Source organism: Camelus ferus, chromosome 15 (assembly GCF_009834535.1).
Source record: "Camelus ferus isolate YT-003-E chromosome 15, BCGSAC_Cfer_1.0, whole genome shotgun sequence".
Taxonomy (NCBI): Eukaryota; Metazoa; Chordata; class Mammalia; order Artiodactyla; family Camelidae; genus Camelus; species Camelus ferus.
The window spans coordinates 52,867,282-52,887,650 of record NC_045710.1 but is presented as its reverse complement, the minus strand read 5'-3'; the positions used below and the strand labels follow the sequence as shown (position 1 = coordinate 52,887,650).

At 40.4% G+C, this 20,369-nt stretch overlaps 1 protein-coding gene and 1 pseudogene across 4 annotated transcripts in view; both read left to right on the top strand.

Moving 5' to 3' along the window:
- EXOC6B (exocyst complex component 6B) overlaps nt 1–20,369 on the top strand; it is a 532,267-nt gene that overhangs the window by 107,383 nt on the left and 404,515 nt on the right. The gene's annotated exons all lie outside the window — the stretch shown is intronic.
- Nucleotides 17,026–19,462, top strand: LOC102524479 (annotated as a pseudogene).

Genomic DNA, 20,369 nt, shown 5'->3' with positions numbered 1-20,369 from the left:
TTTTCTTGATGTTCTGATGTATCTTCACTATTAATTCTGATTTGATTCTACTGTCTAGTATTTTATTAACACAGTGAAAAGTGTACAAAGCAAACAAAGACACTAAGGACATGTTTTTAAAATGGTTGTAATTCTTTTATGTGATTAATCCTTGGACCCTGCCTACAGATAGTAATTTAATTTGCTGTTTGAATTCCATCTTAAATTTGGCGAGTGCTTTCTCACATTTAGTTCTTCTCCACCCTCAGTTTGGATCTGTTTAATATAATTCTATAAAGTGGCTCTCATAGAGGATGGCTGATATATTTGATCATTTCAATTGTCTTTTATTCTCATAATGCTTTTGTTGAGCTAAGAGGGGTCATTGATAGGTCTCATGTAATTGACTATAGAAGGTTCTGTAACATTTTATAAATATGAGAATTATGAGTTATAAAGCATTATAATCAAAGGGAAATTAGTACCAACTAAACCTGCTTTTACTTTAAAAAGGTTGATTTTGATTATACTGGTTATAAGAACAACTTCAAGTTCTAAGAGTGTAGACCCTTCAGTAGATTAGGAGAAAGGAGACTGAATCCATTGCTGACTCTCAAGGACCACAGACGTTTACTTACTATGAACTTGACTTTCACTAATTGCAGACTAGGTGAGGTGATGCAGTTACAGTGAAGAATACAGAGCAGCAATCAGCCCTCTGTGAAATTTTTATGGAAAGTAAGCTCATATCCATTCCTAGTCAAGTCTTTCTTGTAGAAAAATTTTTATAGTATCTTCAGTATTAAAGAACATAGGTTTGCAGTTAAGCAAGCTGGGTTGAAACCTCTGACTTATAATGTGACTGGGCAAAACACTTAATCTAAGCCTTGGTTTCCTCTTATTAATAAGGGTCAAATAAAGATTATGTAAATAAACTACTTAGCACTGTGTTCAACACACAGTGGGCACATAATAAATATGGCATTTTGGCGTGTTTTTGTTTAGAGATCTATATGATTTTATCAGGCCATTAAAGCCTTCACTTGGGGAAGCTTGTGTATTGATAGCCTGGTACCAACTCTCTCTCCACCTCTCCATATTCTTGCAACTACATTTTTTCCATGAGTATTTTTAAACAAACTGATTTGGGAAAGCAAGAGCCATTACTCTTGGAGGGGAAAAAAGCTTTTTATTTTTAAACCTTGAAGGCTTTTCTTATTTTTTTCAGGCTTCAGTGTTAAGAAATGAAGGTTTTTTGTTTGTTTGTTTTGTTTGTTTGTCATGTATTTCAGTGATGGCTTTAATGTCAGTGAGAAACCAAACTTACATCTGCTTAAATAAGCAATTCAGACCATAGAGATTAGTGAGACTTAAATGGATCTCTTTATTTTGTTGTTGGAAATTGGATTTTGGGCTCTTAGCCTTTTTACAGTCTCTAAATAACTTCACTCTGTGTCTGGTGATTAGTTGCTAGGTTGAGCTGTACACTGAGCTGAGTATTTTCTCATCTCCTGTGCTGATACTTCTTGGTATGAAAAAGTCAGTTTACTGGTATGCTGTGCTTTCTTTTTGGCAAGTCTAGACCCCTGCCACGTGTGCAGAGTGTAGTGGAGCCAAGGTTGAGGTTTGGACTTAGAGCCCTCCCCAAATCCCCATGGTGCACCCTTTGACCTGGGGGATAGGTCTTCCTGGCCCTGGAGAAGCCCAGTTGAGAATTCCTAGGATGGTTGTGCTCTCAACGAGCATTTTATTCTTGTCTTCTGCAAGATGTTTTCTTTACTGAGCACAAAAACTCCATCAAAATTATGGTAAGGAAACTGATAGGTGAGGAAGCTAAAGGAAAGGAAGAAAAAGAAATATTCAGATATATTCAGGACGGCCACAGAAATGGACCTAAGGGTGTTCTAGAACAGGAGGAATCTATTTTTTCACATCCCTCTCCATCTCCCTGATAAAAAGTTTTAGTAGGTGACACTAAAGTAACTTTAAAATTAAAAAAAAAAAATTAAGTACAGTAAAATCTTTCCCTTTTTTTTTTTTTTGGTGTCCGTAAGTTTTTAAAACATGCATAGATTCATATCAGAACAATTCTGTCATCTCCCCAAATTCCTTTGTGTTACCTTTTTGTAGTCAGACCGTCTCTCTACCCCTAACCTCTGGCCATTGATTGTGAAGTGTATCAAAAATATAGGATGGGAAGCACATTGAATAGGTAAGGAGGACTACCAGAAACTTAATTAATTATTGCTCGGCCGCTCACTGATTGGGAATGTGGCATTTCTCTTACTTTCTGTTGTTTAGAATCTCAAGAGAGAAATGAACCCCAAACCAAAAACACGGAAAAGTTAAAATTTTGCAATTGAATAGCAGCAGATGTCCACCTAAGTTGTTGCTTTTTCTAGGTCTTTGGTGAGTCTAAGCTTTAGAGGCTTTTTAATCTTTGAACCTGACTCTGCTGGGATGGATTTTCTGTCTTCATTAGAAGGTGAGTGCATAAATGACAGTACCAAGGTGAGTAGGGAATAAAACATTGAACTAGGAAGTATGGGAAGTGGGTTAGATTATTAGGGTTGAATTTTGCACTCACAGACTCCTTTCTTCTTTGTTCTTTGTGAGAAAAGCAATGGCAAGAGTTTATACTGTGAGCTGAAAGTTTTCAACTAACTACATTTTATTTGTTTTGAAAGCTTGCAAAAAAAAGTTGTCTTGTTGACAAGCTCAGGCTACTTTACCTTCCTGACATACTTTTCTAATTGCACATCTAGAGCAAATGTAGACCAGCCCTCTGTTATTACTTGTGTGTGTGCACGCAGTGGAGAAAATTCTCCTCAGATTAGGGCGGCTGTTTGGGGGAAAAGAAAAGGCTTTGGCGGGTTGTGTCTACTTGCACGTGTGTGTTTGCTTAAACTCAGAAGTCAGCCAACCACTGAGGCCTCTGAGTGTGGTTAACATTAAAACAGAATAGTGATAATGGATCTTTATATACATTTTTAAGTATCTGGAAATTTTAAAAAATTGAGAATATAATTTTGACCTAGGGAAGATGATTACACCCTCTACCATTGAGATGTTAATGAGATTGGGAGGAAAGGAGGGCATTTAAGAGCCCCCCCCCTCTTTTTTAGTTTTTATTTATTTATTTTTTATTTTTGGTGGGGGAGGTAATTAGGTTTTCGTTTGTTTGTTTGTTTATAACGGAGGTATTGAAGACTGAACTCAGGACCTAATGCATGCTAAACACGCACTCTACTGCTGAGCTATGCCCTCCCTTCCAAGAGCCCTTATTTTAAAAAAGTCTTGCAATGCCATTGCTTAAGATGTGTTCTGTGGCACAACCACCATAAATCACAGACACGCCAGTTGTAGAATATTAGGCAACAACCGGGATCTAGGGCACGTGTTTGCAGGAAGGGAGCCTGAGGATAGAGTCCAGGAAGTAGAAGTAAGATGATAATCATTTATTGGCATTTTCTTGAGGACATGTGTCTGAACTGGTTTCATCTTTTTGTTCCCATAGAATCTAGCCCACTGCTTTGTACAAATTAGGCATTTGGTGGCTCAGGAGTGGTTATAGGCTCAGTGTTACTACACGTGCTTGGCATGCATGAGGTCCTGGGTTCAATCCCCAGTACCTCTACTAACAAAAATAAAACAAACAAACAAACTAGGCATTCAGCAAATTCTTGTTATATTATACATACATACATTTTTTTCCCCTTTGGCAGGGCACTTATGCATTTAAGGATAGAGAATTTCCATGGGTATTTGTAAGAGTTTTATTTTGTTCTGATCTTCTTAGGCTATTAATTCACTAATGAAACCTAACTGCTATATTCAGCTTTGATATCTCAAGATGCAATTTATCGTTGAAATCCCAGGTGAATTTTTTCACTTATATAAAATTTTATCTTGACTCTTAGTTCCAGTGAACCAGTTTCTTATTTCTATATACCAGTGTTTTTTTTTTAATTGTGGTAAAGTATACATAACATAAAATTGACCTTTTTATTCATTTTGAAATGTACAGTTTTCTGGCATTAATAAGTACATTCACATTGTTGTGCAGCCATCACTACCATCCATCTCCAGGACTTTTTCATCTTCTAAAACTGAAACTCTGTGACCAGTGAACTGTAAGCTTGTGATTGGCGTTCCAGTACTGACTGACAAGTAGTCTTTTATGAACGTGTTGAGAATCTCATGATCTCTTTGCAGGAAAGAAAAAGAGGCAAAAACCAAAACTGGAATCTGCACAGTAGCTTTTTAATTTAATAAAAAGTAGATTGTCATTCTCTAATTTTATAAGTAGATTTTTCTCTTCTTCAGCTTCTTTAAGAAATTTGTTCAGAAGCAAAAACTGGGAGTAGCCCTTATCAGTGTGTGTGTGTGTGTGTGTGTATTTCTGTAGTCTTTGTGTCTAACAACACATATAGAAAACTGTATTTTTACTGAAGTTTTTATTTTCAGTGTGGTTACTGGCTGGGTTGAACCATGGTGGTCTTAATCTACTTCTGAGGGCTATGCCTTTGGATATGGTGCTTTTACTCTGGTGTTACAGCATTTAAAGATAAGGAGTATCTTTTTTTCAGTACTATAATCTTGTGTTTTGACTTAGGTTACAGTCTGTTATTAATTTGTACCTTTCCCTTACTTCTAAATAGACCATATAAGAAAACAAGCAAATGTCAAAAAATAATACAGCCTATTTCCAACAGAATGACTTCAGCTCTGCTCAGTTTGTTAAACTTATGGCTCTCCTAGCTACCCTGATGAAGAGGTTATGGTCTAGCTGGGCATGTGTTCTGTTTGTCGTTCTTGGTAAGTCTTCAAGCAGAGTTGGTTTTTTAACATCAGAGAAGAGAACTATCAATAGCAGTAGTTGACAAACATTTTTAAGGCCATAAACCTTTTGAGAATCCAATGAAAGTCATGCACCCTCTCCTTAGAAAAATTATTGGTGTGAACACAAATTTTTCATAAACTGTCAGGGAATCTGAGCACTCTGTGAAATATATTCTTGTGGGACCCATCTGGATTATTAAGGTCCAGTATCAGTATCAGATTCAGTAGTATATTCTGAGATGTATCTTTTCTAGTTTCATTATGGTTTGTAAAGAACACATAGTGGGAAAGCTTGAATAAAATTGTAATGGTCTCACAGTTGATTTTTATATCATTAGTGAAAATGCTATCTTTACTAACACATTGACTAGTAGGTTCAGGATATTGGTAAACTTTTCTGGGTTTCCCAGTTTAGATAGTAGATCGATGTCAGTGAATAAGTTGACTGATGTTGTATACTGTGAAAAGTTGGATAAGGTTGTGTTTCCAAACTTTGGTTTGGTTATGATATCTCGTGCTTTTGTCACCTTTTTTTTTTTTTTTTGGCTTCTATTTCTGTTATAAGGGTAGTATAGAAGAAATAGATAAGGGCAAAATAACAATGAAAACAAGTTTTCATTTTGACTTGAACCAGAGATAGCATTGTATGAGTAAACTTAAAATTGGTATCTATTTAAATACTCAGTATGACATAAAAAGACATTTTACTTTGGTGAGGATTTTACCTTTGTCTTCTTGGAGAAAATGCTCCTTTTGCTTTAGGGGTGATCTTACCTCTTAACCAATGTCATAGAGAAACTGAGGGCTATTAAGCAGAAACTCTCTTGGTCTTCTTGGAGGTTATTCTTTAACTATATGTCTCCACCATTCTTTATTGCTCAACTCCAATTTCAGAGGAGAAGGCTATTCTTCCTGTTTAAGACTATTTCTTCCAGTTGTGCTTCCTCTCATTTGTTCCCTCTTTCTCTTCCTCCCTTTTTTCTTCAACCTTTCCCTTTCAGGGACTCCATTTCACACTAGACGTGCTTAGGTCTCCCTTTCATCGGCCATATCACTGTAATCCCTCTCCCTGTCACCAAACCATCCAGTGTTTTTCTTCCATATTTCATGTCTCATTGAATGATATCACTGTTCATCCAAGGCAGAAATTTGTCGTGCTAAGGAATTTGATGGTTGCGTAGTGATCTATCACGAGCAGTAGTACTACCAAGTGTACTATAGTAGGTAAAATATCGTGGGATGGGGAAGAGTATAACATAATATTGTAAAGCAAAAGTGCATTGTGTGTGTTAGTAAAAGCGGCATAGTAGAGCTATGGAGATTCTTACTTCCTGGGATAGTTGGGAACTTGTCTGGAAATAGATGGGGACTAAATCGCCCGATGAGGCTCTTTTTTTGAACTTTACTACACGTACTAGTGAGTGATAGCTTACTAGAAATTGACACCTCTATCTTCAGAAGAAATTGAACATTAATGCCCAATATCTGTATATTTGTATTTATAAATGATGTCTGTGTGTTACTTTCAGTAGTAGTACACATATGGTTCTAAACTTTTGATTATGGACTGCCTTCAGTAAAACATTCTTGTGTGTGTATATACTTTATTTACATATTATTTATTTGTAAGTGGTATACGTATGTACTACTCTTATTAGCTACTTTCTTAGGGCAGGATATATATATGGAGAGAGCCATTGTTAATAATGCATTACTCGCTTTCAAATAGTTATCTTCATAATTTCAAATTTGGGGCGTCATTTTCTGTCAGACCTGCTTTAATCATCCTCATGTTTACCACAGGATATTTTTGTCAAGGGTCTCTTACCAGGTATTTCAGTTTATCCATTGCTGTTTAACACCTCAAAACCTAATGGCTTAAAATGATACTGATGTATTTTTTTATTATGATTCGGTGGATCAGCTCTTCGGACTGGGCACAGTCAAGAGAGTTTGTCTGCTGTCCTCACCTGGAAATCACTCGGGTGGCTGGCTGGCAGTTGGTGCCAGCTGTTGTCTTGGTTGTGTTCATCACCTCTCATCCCCCAGTAGGCTAAACTGTGCTTCCTCGTAGCATGGTGATCTTAGGGTTCAGACAGAGAATGGTCTGGCATTTTGGGAAAGATCCTGTCAGCAGTATGTGTGTACGTTTGGGGGTTTTTATGAGGGAGTTGGGGAGATAATGGCCTTCCTTCTCGGCTTTAGTAATTACCTTTTTCTGTTGTTTAATCATCAATGGTAACTTTTCTTTGGTTTCCGTATTTAAAGAAACTTTAATAATGTTTTTAACTTGTGTTTAGATGGGAGATGAACACATGTATTTATTTCCAATATATGAGATTTGTTTTAAGCCTTTGCTTCTACAAAACTCAGTTCACAATTTCATTCTCCTGATGTGTGTTTGCTGATCTGAGTTCTTTAGCGTTTGGTATATGGTTACCCTATTATACTGCTGGAGTTTTGCCCTTTTACTCAGGTGTTTGCCACTTGAAATCTCTTGTTAAAATTCTAGTGTACTCACAGCTACTTCTCTTAATCTCTGCTTCTGCTTTTCTGTGTCCTGGTGATTATGGAGAATGCTTCTTCCATGCAGCCAGCAGGATTAACAAACAGCGAAGCTGAACCCTAAAAGCATTCAACCTTCTTTCCTGCTTTGACCCTATAACCTCTCCTCTGGTTGGCAATGTGCTGGTGTTGACAGTTCTCCTGGTTCAGCCAAAGGTGAAAGATAATTGCTTGTGGAGTGGCGGCTGAGATGGTATGTGTTTTTGCAGCAAGCACCCCCACCCCCGTCCCCAGGCAAAGCTTTGGATCTGGTGCACATTTCAAAGCATGTGTTAAACTTTATGCGATACTGATTAAAATGGAGGGCCCCAGGGTGAATTGGCAGAGCCCCACAACTGCATCTGCCAAATGACATACAGAGAAATGTCTTGCTACAAATGGAAAGGCTGAATTTTGTCTATCTTAGCAATATGTAAGCCTGCAGAAGGAAAGGTGACTCTGGGCATGTGTACTTACACGGCCGGTGGAGCATCCAGGATTCTTTAGCGACTCCTTTGTTCCTATGGCATTTTAACAGGAAAGAAAGCCTTTTTATTTTCCTTCTCCTTTAAGCAACAACAGCAAAGCCCATATGGAAATAATAGTTCCCATTACCATGTCCTTCAGTTCGCCATTCCCCTTGAACATTTATTAAAAACCTAACTTGGACTAAAGACATGGAGGTGGAAGAACCATCCACCTTCTGAAGCTAGATTAATGGGTCTTTGGGATGAGATCTGTGTAGTTCATTGTTGAAGGAAGAAAGCTTTTACAAAGCAAGGTCTTCTCAGAATTTCTTTCTAAAGACAAGTCTGTATTTTTATCATATGCATAGATCGGCACTTCCCCGGAGGGGACATAAACAGCGTTCGTAGCTCAGGTCACATTTCCTTAGACATCTTGCCGCGCCTTTATGACATGGTTAGGATAGAGAGACCATTGGTTTTTTAAGGAGATTTAGACATTTTGTTAGGAAAAGGTAAAGAATTTAGGGGAGTAAGAAGGCTGAGTGGCACATAAGCAGGAATAGAAAAAAAAAGAGGAAGACGTTGAAGAAATTCTTGGAAAAAGGAGAGTGAATCAATAGATCAGCTAGGCTTCTAATTCATGCATAAACTTGAGGGAACAAATATTAGGGCTTAAAATATGTGGAGTGGATATGAAGTATCAGTAAAAAGCAGCCACAATTACATTGATTTATATAACCACACTAAACGTTGATTTATTTCATCACATTCATTCCCTGCTCCAGAGAATGAAGAATTGTTTGCTCCTTTGCAGTATCCTTTTGTTCTTCCAAATGGCCCAAAAGATGGCTTTGGGACTTACTGTAGGACTTGGTTATCACCTAGGTTATGCTTGAGGTGGGGAGACATAACTCGAGCAACTTAACAGGTAAATAAAAGCACTATGTACAGCAGATCCTGGATTGGGAACACAAATGCATTTTATTGTTCAGAAATTTTATGAACTCTATGTAATAGACAAGCACAAAAAAGCAAACACTATACATATGGATATATTCTAATTTTCCAGGTAAGATCATCAGATCTGTTTAAGTGTTTTCTGAGATGTATCATGTTTCTTTGTTAAATCAAATTTCTTCCTCCCCTCCTCCTTCTTCTCCTCCTCCTCCTCCTCCTTTTTCTTTACTCTTGAAACAAGGGTGGTGAATGTACAGGGAACAGAAAGAGAAAATGCTGGCTGTTTGCCTACCATTTTGGAGCTTTTATTGAATTTCATACAGCTCCTTTATTTTCCTCTGTTATTAAAACTCAGTGTTTCAGTCATGAAGATACTTATTTCTAAAGAGGATTTTTGACTAAACTTTTCTTAAGAGTGGTTTGGGGGTGGGAGGTTGATAATATTTTTCTCTCTGCTAGAGTCTTGGTTGGGTCAAATAAGATTTGCCCTGAGGATATTAGTATTGACTTCATGTAAAAGAAGTTTGAAACCTAAGATTCCACTTAGTTTCCTCTCTTGGGCTTTTGTAGAATATTTTTCACAGAGAGAAAAATGCAACTGGAATGTAGTTAGCCACCAAATCTTAGTGAATACCACTTCTCTCCAAGGATCATCTTAGAGTTTCAAATGGGCCAGTTACTAAATGAAAGCGTCACCTTATGTAAAACAATCTTGATTGGTAAAGAATATTGTGAAAACAAAAGAGGAAGAGTCTACACACTTCTTTGTGTAGTTAAACTTGTAAAACAGAAGGAGAAATAGTAAAGGAATTTGGGACTTGTCAGTAATCACCTAGCATTCTCCTTGTATAACACATCCACCTCATCATTTTCTGTGTCAAAGATTATACTTAGAAATATCTCAGAATTTCAGTACAGTTTTTTAAAAAGTCAAGATTAATATCTTGATGTTTTATACTTCATTTATTATCTCAGTCAACAAATACCTACGTGGTGTATATTAAAAAAACAAGTCAGTTTATATTCTGTCAGATGGTGATATTTGCTATGGAGAGAAGTCAAGCAGGGAAGGAGGAAGGTTTAGCTGTTTATTTTGAGGTTGGGTAAGGTGTTAATTTAAAGGTGCCCTTTCGTGTTCTATAGCTAGATACTTAAAAATATAAATCTTTATGTTTTTGAGGTTCATTGTCTCTTCACGTCAGCCAAAATTCATCATTTTGCTAGAATTTAAGCTATCTTTGGGGGCAGCACTTAATGTTTCTGCTTCTTCAATAGCTCAGGTTCTAACTGTAGGCAACTATTTGTTAAGTAAATGAGCATACAATTTTGCGTTTGTCCTGGTTTTCCACGGTATCTTTGGCTAGTGCAAAGCGAAATACAACAGCAGGTCACCAAATAATAGTATCCAATTTTCTTAAAGGAAGCACTTGAAACTTTAAGATTAAAGAGGTTTTTGTGTATTATAAACTTATATACTAGGTCAAAAAGTGGATTTATTTCCCTTTTGTTGTTTTTAGTGAGGTTGGTAGATACGTTTGTGTTCTACCATTTTATTTCAGGGCTAGAAAATTTTAAACCGTCCAGTCTTTTGGTTGACACTTGCAGTTTTTACTTATTTTACTCTATAATAGGGTTTTTGAAATGGATTTGTTGGACCCCTTGAAATGCTCTCATTATTTTGTCCCTGTAAGTATATGTGTATTATCTTGGTTCAGAACTTTCATGGACTCTCAAAGCAATCTTGGTATCAGTCCAGGTTTAGTCAGAGAACCACTAGTAGGGGAGTTCCCAGTCCCCACAATTGCATAAGTCAGTCCCTAAGCAGAGCTGTTATCTTTGTGTCTGATACTGGAATCTGAAGTCCGAAGGGAAGGGAAAGTAGATATAAAATAGAGGAGAGCAAGAACAAGCTGGAACCCAGGAGAATGGACTGAAACTCATTAGTTCTTACTCTGTCTGATCTTGATCATGTACAATATACTGCAGGAGAAACTGGTGCCCTTCATCTTGTAGCTAAACACACACCTGGACTAGGAGAAGCTGAAGGTGGGTCCAGGGAAAGTGGAGTACTTGCAGGTTTGGCTCCTGCTCTGTGCCAGGAAGCTTAACTAGCAGTGCAGCATGTGTGAGCTACAGAGTGGCTGCTGCTTCATTTCTGCTCTCTGAGTCTTGCACAGGAATATCTTGTGTGCCTCACCTTAACTGGAAACATACAGGAAGGGGAACTGTGGGAAATGTAGGTCAGCCTAGCCAAGTTGTGTGTGTGTGATCCTAGGACAACTAAGAACCTGTACTCTGTAGCAGGGGTTGCAACTACAGCCTATGGGTGGACGGCCTGTTTCTGTAACTAAAGTTTAATTGGAACACAGCCTTGCGAATTTGTTTACACATTGTCTGCTTTTGTGCTGCCGAGGCAAATTTTGAAGAGTTGCAGTACCCACTATAAGGCCTGCAAAGCCTAAAGTGTTTATTATCTGGCCCTTTAGGAGCAAGTTTACTGACCCTTATTCTGTGGGAACTAAGGGATTTGTTGGTTCCCAGAGGACTCATATCTAGAAACCCTTCTCAGAGCTCTAGAACATTGTATTAATCCTTAAGAAGCCTTGATAGTTTATATTTTCTTTTTGCAAGTATTCCTATTAAATTTTTGTTTTTCTTGAGGGGAGGGTATAGCTCAAGTGGTAGAGTGTATGTTTAGCATTGATCCTGGGATCAATCCCCAGTACTGCCTCTAAAAAAATAATAAACCTAATTACCCCCCCAAATTAAAAAAAAAGTTTGTTTTTCCTTATCCATGTATTTTCAAGTTTTCTGAGATGTTAACCAGAAACAGAGTAAAAGTTATTTATAAAATATTATCAATTGAACTTTTATAAATTTTACTGCATATTCATCATGGTTTTTCCTATAAGCTTTATAGCTAAATTGTGTGTTAAGTTTTTTCTTTTAAATGTGGATTCCTCATTTTATAGTTAAATTTCTTAAAGTAGATGTGTTCTTTTCCTAAGGCGGTTGTAACAAAGTAACACAAATAAGGTGGCTTAAAAAAAACCTAGACGTTCATTCTCTCACAGTTCTGGAAGCTAGAAATCTGAAATCAAAGTGTAGGTAGGGTAAACTCCTTCCTGGGGCCCTAGAGATAGCAGCTGTTTCATGTCTCTCTCCTAGCCTCTGTTAGTTGCCAGGAATCCTTGGCCTTCCCTTGGCTTGTGACAGTATAATTCCAATTTTTGCATCCTCATTACGTGGCATTCTTCCTGTGTGTCTATGTCCCTTTTCCTTTTCTTATGAGGATAACAGTCATATTGGATTAAGGCCCATCCTGATGATCTCACATTAGCTCGAGTATGTCAGCAAGGACACACTTTCCAAATAAGATCACATTTACAGGTTCTGGGAGTTAGAACTTCAGTGTATATTTTGCTGGGGGAGGGGGGTTCAATCTAACGCACGATAGTGGAGTTTTAGGTTGACTGAGTAACTGACATGCCCTCCTTGGCAGCTTTCTCTGTATTGTCATGCCACAAGGGAAATACAGAAATCAGCTCTGAACACCCCAGAAATCTTTAGCATAAAAAACTTTGTACTTTATGAAAAACTGATGCAAAAGTAAGTAGGTATAACAGGCTCGATATTCAGAAACTCAAACTAATACAGTATATACGAAGCTGTCAGATTGATTATGAAGACTGATCCATGACTCGTTACTAGTGTTTGTCAACAAGCTGTGCCTAGCTGCAGCCAACAAGTCATTAGTGGTCCAGTGACATTTTTCGTGTGACCATTAAGTACAAAGACTTATATCGGGTACTGTCAAAGCACTCAAAAGAAAGAATCCCTTGAGAACCTTTCTAGGAAGGATGAATTGACACGTGATCAACTGCTGGAACTATTGAGGCAACTTGGGAATAAAGGACTGATCCGGTTCATTTAATTTATTTTTATTTTTAAATTTTTATTATTATTTTTATTTTATTTTATTTTAATTAAAAAATTTTTTAAACATTTTTTTATTGAGTAATAGTCATTTTACAATGTTGTGTCAAATTCCAGTGTAGAGCACAATTTTTCAGTTATACGTGAACATACATATATTCATTGTCACATTTTTTTTTCGCTGTGAGCTACCACAAGATCTTGTATATATTTCCTGTGCTATACAGTATAATCTTGTTTGTCTATTCTACATTTTAAAATCCGAGTCTGTCCCTTTCCACCCCCCGCCTCCTTGGCAACCACAAGTTTGTATTCTATGTCTATGAGTCTGTTTCTGTTTTGTATGTATGTATGTATGTATGTATGTATGTATGTATTTATTTATTTATTTATTTAAAAATTCCACATATGAGTGATCTCATATGGTATTTGTCTTTCTCCTTCTGGCTTACTTCACCTAGAATGACATTCTCCAGGGACATCCATGTTGCTGCAAATGGCGTTGTGTTGTCGGTTTTTGTGGCTGAATAGTATTCCATTGGATAAATATACCACATCTTCTTGATCCAGTCATCTGTTGATGGACATTTAGGCTGTTTCCATGTCTTGGCTATTATAAATAGTGCTGCTATGAACATTGGGGTGCAGGTGTCATTTTGAAGTAGAGTTCCTTCTGGACATATGCCCAGGAGTGGGATTCCTGGGTCATATGGTAAGTCTATTCCTAGTCTTTTGAGGAATCTCCATTCTGTTCTCCACAGTGGCTTTCCTTGCTTCCCTCTCCCACTCTTAATGATTTAAATGTCTTCTTTTACAATTTTGTGTTTTTTCTATTTGTAATTCATGGTAGTTATCACCTTTCCAGTTATGAGCTTCTCATTTTTGTAGCATCCTGCTTCTTTTCTATTTAGAGTAGACCTGTCAATATTTCTTTTAGCATGGGTTTAGTGTTGCTAAACTCTTTTAGTTTTTGCTTGTCTTTGAAGTCCTTTATCTCTCCTTCTATTCTAAAAGATAGCCTTGCTGGATAGAGTATCCTAGGCTGCATCTTTTTTCATTCAGGACTTTGAATATATCTTGCCACTCCCTTCTGGCCTGTAGTGTTTGTGTAGAGAAATCAGCTGAGAGCCTTATGGGGGTTCCCTTGTAACTCACTCTTTGTTTTTCTCTTGCTGCCTTTAGGATTATTTCTTTATCCTTGACTCTGGCCATCTTGATTATGACATGTCTTGGTGTGGATCTGTTTGGATTCTTCCTGTTTGGGACCCTCTGAGCCTCCTGTACTTGGATATCTGATTCCTTCTTTAGGTTTGGGAAATTTTCAGTCATGATTTTGTCAAATACTTTTTCAATCCCCTTTGTTCTTTCTTCCCCTTCTGAAACCCCTATTATGTGTAGATTGGCACGCTATATATTATCCCATAGATCCCTTGTATTGTTTTCATTGTTTTTTTATTTGTTTTTCTCTCAGCTGTTCTGATTGGGTGCTTTCTGTTGTCCTGTCTTCTAGGTCACTTACTCGTTCCTCTGCATTATCTAGCCTGCTTTTTACAGCCTTTAGATCAGTTCTCATTTCAGCCAATGAGTTTACTAATTCTACTTGGTTTTGCTTTATAGCTTCTATTTCATTTTTGACATATTTTATATCTCTAAACACTATTTCTTTTAGTTCCTTCAGTTCTTTGATCACTCCTTTTTTGAAATCTTGATCTAGTAGGCCATCGATGTCTATTTCCTTGATCGTGCTTTCAGGGGATTTCTCTTGATCTTTTAATTGGGAGTGGTTCCTCTGCCTCTTCATATTGCTCATATCTCTCTGGCACTGTGGCTGGTGTGTGGGCGGGTCACTCCCCCTCTCGATGCTGCAGTCAGATGCTGCGCTCAGGTGAGGCAGGTGTGCGGATTGCGCCTCCTCCCTGCACTGTGGTCAGGTGCTGCGTTCCTGCCAGGAAGGCTGGTTGCCGCCCACCCTGTCCCGGCGCTGGTCGCTCCACTGCTCTGTGCAGCTCCCCGCTACGCCTCGGGTCGGCACTCCTACTGCGCGCTCGGGGAAGACTGCGGAACAGCCCCACCCCTGCCCTGTGCCAAATCTTAGCTCCTTGTCTTGACAGTGTGAGTTCTCTGAGGTGCCAGGGCAGAAAGATCCTATCTGCCTCGGGCTGTAAACAAGTCTCAGCCCTGCCCAGGAGGTTGCGGAGACCCCGGTGCAGATTCAGGTCTCGGCTATGCCCCCGCCCGGGCGCTGCGCACAGGAGGAGATGGCGGCTGTGGCTGCGCCTGTCTCTCTTCTTGCGAGAAGCGCCAATAATGGTGCCGTGGGTCTGAGGAGACAAAGGCTACATTGCCCCTCCCCCCCAGGGCACTCCAGCCTTGTTGCTTTGCTTTTTTCGCAATTTATGGGGGACCGAGGTTGTTCTGCTCCATATCCCCTCCCAGCCATGGCGTGTAGCCCCCTGCCATCCCCCGGGGCTGCCTCAGTGCGGCCGCCCAGTCCTCCGCTTGGCTCGGGTGGCCTGGCCCAGCCCCCAGCTGCTGGCTCACCTTTAGAGCTGGGTGTCGTGGGGACCCTTTGTGCCTGTTTAACTTAGTTCTGTTGGTCAAGGGGTGCTTGGGGCAGATCTGAGCCTCAGAGGCTCCCCCTCCATCCCGTGGGCCTCTCCTTTGGAGAGGGGAGACCCAGTGAATGAGCACCAGTCCTCCTTTGCCGCTCCATCCCACACTGTTTTGTTTTTCCTTCTTTCTTTTTTCCTTTTCTCCTGCCAGATTTTTGGCGTCTTTGTCTTTCGAAGAGGGCGATGTTCTGTTGGAGTTCAGCTGGTGCTCTGGTTGACTGAGTGGGTCCGTAGATGAGAGTTTTGGTTATTTGTGGGAGAGAGTGAGCTGCAAGCGTCCTTCTACTCCGCCGTCTCACCGGTTCATTTAATTTAGAAAATAAGATGCTCCTCTTTATTTCTTGTCCCATGGCAAAGAAATGATTGGAATACGTATGGGGATTTGAAGAAGGCCATTTCTTAATTTGTCATTTGTTAATTAATAATGTTGCTATCCTGGCTATCATGTACCCAGATGGTACTCAAATGATGAAAAGATTATTGATGATATGAAACATCTGTTTAGAGATTTTATAGTTACTGTTGACATTTTTGTGAAGTAGGTCAGTGTGTTTTCCTCTCTGCCTGTGAGGAAGAGCAACTTTGGGCAAACTGGCAATAGAAACTTGATAATAAACTGATTTGAACTGAAGGTTTAATTCCTGGGTTTTAATTAATCACCTGTGTCTTCCTGTTTGAAGACTTCAAACTTGTATAACAGGTTGTCTTGGCACAGCCAGAGCTAGAATGAGAAGTTAAGCAACACTCCCTTGGATGTCTTATGTCTGTTTTGGGCAGACAATTTTTTTTAACTGTCCTGGAAATCTCAGGGATACTAAAGCAGCACCTAGCTACGTCCCCTATTTGATACATTCTGGACCACATGGAAAGAGAGACAACACTGTGCACAACTGTGCATACTTAAACTGGGATACGGTGGTCAGATCGCAAGGAGAGACAGTGGTACCCTTAGCAGAAACAAGCTCGTGTGTCAGGATCCTGGCACAGTGAGCCAGACATTGCCACAGGATCCAAGCACTAAGAAGGAGCATTGATCCAACCATTCTGATCTAGTCTTCTCCCCTAACCTCACTCTGGAGCCAAGCGATTGTATACTTTAGGGCATAAAACTGTCAGAGTATGTAATTAGGAAACCCAATCATTGTACTGTGGGGTACCCACCTTTAACCAAACTAGATATTAAAAGGGAAGGCATTTCTATAAGGGGTAGAGAGAGAATCCTTCAAGGTGGACTGTGAATGAGAATGTGATGAGTGGAAACTGAGGTCTAGTCACTTTGATAAGTGAAGTTTTTGAGCCAATGGATTTAGAGATAGAATATTTCTAGAATAGCCTAATGAGATACTGAAGTTGATGGGCCTAGAGGACATTCAGGTTGCATTTACCTTTCAGAGATTTAATGTTGCAGCCAAGTATAATTTTTAGTTTTGGTTACCTAATTGTGAAGTAAAGTAATGTTATCTTTCTGGCCAGTTGTTCTGGGCTAAAATTCCTGGAGCTGGGAAATTGGCATAATTTATATGACTGTGAAACTTAACAGGCAGTATGTTTCGAAAGTTTAAAATAGGAGCCACGAGTTTAATTTTTAATTTTATCTTAATTTACTTTTGAACCTAATGCATCACTTTGTTGCTTTGGACTCATTTTCTCACTGGTGAAATAGGGGTGGTTAATGTTTATCTACAATGCAGAGTGATGCGGCTAGTATGATTAACCCAAATGATGTACAGCTTTGACTAGATAACTTTGTAAAAGTGCTTGATAATTTTGGGACCCCTACCATTTACTATTAAGTTATTAGCTTTCTAAAAGACAGTTAAGCAGTCCCGGAGTGAGAGAAGCAGACACGGCCACCGCCACTGCCGCAGGAGGTGTGAGGGGATAAAAGCATTCAGATGGCAGATAACAGTGTTTCAGATGGGGTTCCTTCAGATTCCTTGGACGCTGCTAAGAATGCAAGTAATACAAAAAAGCTCACAGATCAAGTGATGCAGAATCCTCACGTTCTGGCAGCTTTGCAGGAACAACTTGACAGTGTCTCCCACACTCCTTCGAGCTACATTGAGACTTTACCTAAAGCAGTAAAAAGAATGATCAGTGCTGTTCAAACAGCTCCAGGTGAAATGTGCTCACATAGAAGCCAAGTTCTGCGAAGAGGTCCACGACTTGGAGAGAAAGTATGCAGCCTGTACCAGCTTCTCTTTGACAAGAGAAGGGAGTTCGTCACTGATGACACTGAGCCCACAGACGCAGAGTCAGAGTGGCACTGAGAACGAAGAGGAGGACAAGCCGGCTGGGGACATGAAAAACAAAGTAGTCATAGCAGAGAAAAAGAAGCAGCAGCAGCAGCAGAGGAGCCAAACCCCAAAGAAATTCCGGAGTTCTGGTTTACCATCTTCAGAACTGTCGATATGCTCAGCGAACTTGTCCAGGAATATGATGAGCCAATCTTGAAACACCTGCAGGATATCAAGGTGAAATTCTCAGAGCCTGGACAGCCTGTGTCTTTTGTATTAGAGTTCCACTTCGAAACCCAATGACTACTTTACCAATTCAGTCCTGACAAAAACGTACAAGATGAAGTCAGAGCCAGATAAGGCCGACCCCTTTTCCTTTGAAGGGCCTGAGACAGTGGACTGTGACGGGTGCACTATTGACTGGAAGAAGGGGAAGAACGTGACAGTCAAAACCATCAAGAAAAAGCAGAAACATAAGAGTCGAGACACCGTCAGAACAATCACCAGACAAGTCCGCAACGATTCTTTTTCAACTTCTTCAATCCCCTGAAAGCATCAGGAGATGGAGAATCACTGGATGAAGATTCCAAATTCACATTAGCCTCCGACTTTGAGATCAGACACTTCTTTCACAAGCAGATAGTCCCTCGAGCTGTGCTCTACTTCACGGGGGAGGCCATAGAAGATGATGACAATTTTGAAGAAGGTGAGGAAGGAGAAGAGGAGGAATTAGAAGGTGACGAGGAGGGAGAAGATGAGGACGACGCTGAAATCAGCTCCAAGAAAGAGCCCAGCCAGCCCTCCGAGTGCAAAGAGCAGGGAGACGCCCTGCGGGTGTAGCCGCCCCACGTCCCGAGCTCAGTGCCGACCCGCGACCTGACAGTGCTCACCTCTAACTCTCTTCCAAGTGCATGGTTTTCACTTAACTTCTCCTTTTACTTTATTATTTTGCTTAACCCGTACAGTGGCAACTCAGATGCATTTCAGAAATAGGAGGTTTGATTCCAGCACCCTCTACCACCTTGGGCACAGCTCAGTGGACTTGCCAGGCCCCGCCTGGGCGGGGGGGGGGGTGGCACAGACCACATGGGGTAGACGCCAGGGGCACGTGTCCAGGGATGTGGTTCCAGGGCCTCTGGAGCTGGTTACCCCTCTCCCCCTGTCGGGCCGGACTTTGGTTGCATTTGAAGGACCCGCGCCATTTCCCGCCTTGCCCACCATCAGGGGAGCTGGCGGAGTGGTGCTCTCTTCTCACTGCTCTTTCCTGGGCTTCTCTTTCCTCGGGCGGGCATGGGGTTGTGGTGCCCACTGACCCTGAGGCACAAGCTTTTGTGGTTCACCTCGTATTTATTTACCCTTTCATGCTGGTGAGGGCTTGGGACGCATGCTGTCGCTTGTCCTTAGAGTTTCTGAAACCAGGTTTGTGACTGGAGACCTGGTGCCCTGAGCAGGAAGTGGTCCGGCTCCTACCAGATGAGGCTGGCGTGGAAGAAACTGCCGGCGGCAGGAGCCGGTCCCCACGACACGTGGGCCACAGAGCAGAGCCGGGATCTGCCAGTCTTTGTGGTGCGGCGCTCGGGCTGGGGAGGAGAGCCTTTCCATTCAGTGTGTAAATGTTTTGCTTTCTCAGCAGCTCCCATTTCTTGGCCCCACGTTCATCTTGTCTTAAAAGCCCTGGGTTGGGAGCGACCTGTTCTAGGCTGGCGTGTGGCTTTCTGACGGTGTGAGTGTGGCCGCTGGCAGCATGGGGAGCGCCGTGTCCACGCTGTGGCCAGGACTGTGGGGTGCTGAGCCTTACTTACCACTCATTTGTAACCGAATACAGTGTTTTCAATTTGTACAGAATAGTTAGAATATTCTATTAAAGTCGTGAAACATGAAAAAAAAAGTTAAGGAAAGGATTTAAGAGTGAACCTCTGGGAGACAATGTTTTACATTGGTTAAGATAGTGACACAGATTAGCTCAGTTATCACGATGGATGTAGCAGGTGCTGTTGGTGCCCTGTTTACATCCCTTTAGATCTTACCCTTTCTGTGTGTGCCTCCTGAACTTCCAGTGCCTGCATTTCTTTGCCTAAGGGCTTTCTCTGGGTGCCAGAAATAGGGAATTAATGCCCCTCACTTCTTCATGTCCCTACCATCCTTCCTGGGGTCCTCTCCCAAATAAATTCTTTGGATGGAAATCTTTGTCTCAGGTTCTCCTTCTGGGGAAACTTAAAATAAGACAGTAATCAGTAGCATTGAGAAGTCTTGACCCTATTTCTGTACATACTCAGCAATAAATGTGGGTTTCTAGTGGATACAAGGCAAAGCATACTTACATAATCACTTACCTTCAACTCCCACTGAAGTTATTCCCTCACCTCCTCCTTCCACAAGGTGATCTGGATAGACAGTTTCTTTGGGGAGAAACTTCCTTTGTCAGTATCTTTTGGTGCTTTTTTTTTTTTTTCTTTGACTAGTCAAATTACCGCAAGTAGGCTCTTCTAGAATCCTTCTTGCCTGCCAGCATTTTAAGGAATCTAAGTGGGAGAAAAAGATTGGGATCTCAGCATTTACTATGTAAACTGTCTTGCTTAATCCCGTTTTCAGAATGATACTTACGTTCTCAATTGTGACAGCTATCTCCCAGTCCATTGACTTTCTGGCTTTTTGCTGTGGTGAGTGAAGGATAGATAGGTGGTGCCCAGATGAAGTTAGAAAGGGAAATCTGAGGGGCTCATTGCTTCTTAAGCAACTTTCAACTAAGCCCGTTGAAGCTTCATTGTCTCCTCTCCCTTCCCGGAAGACACCTA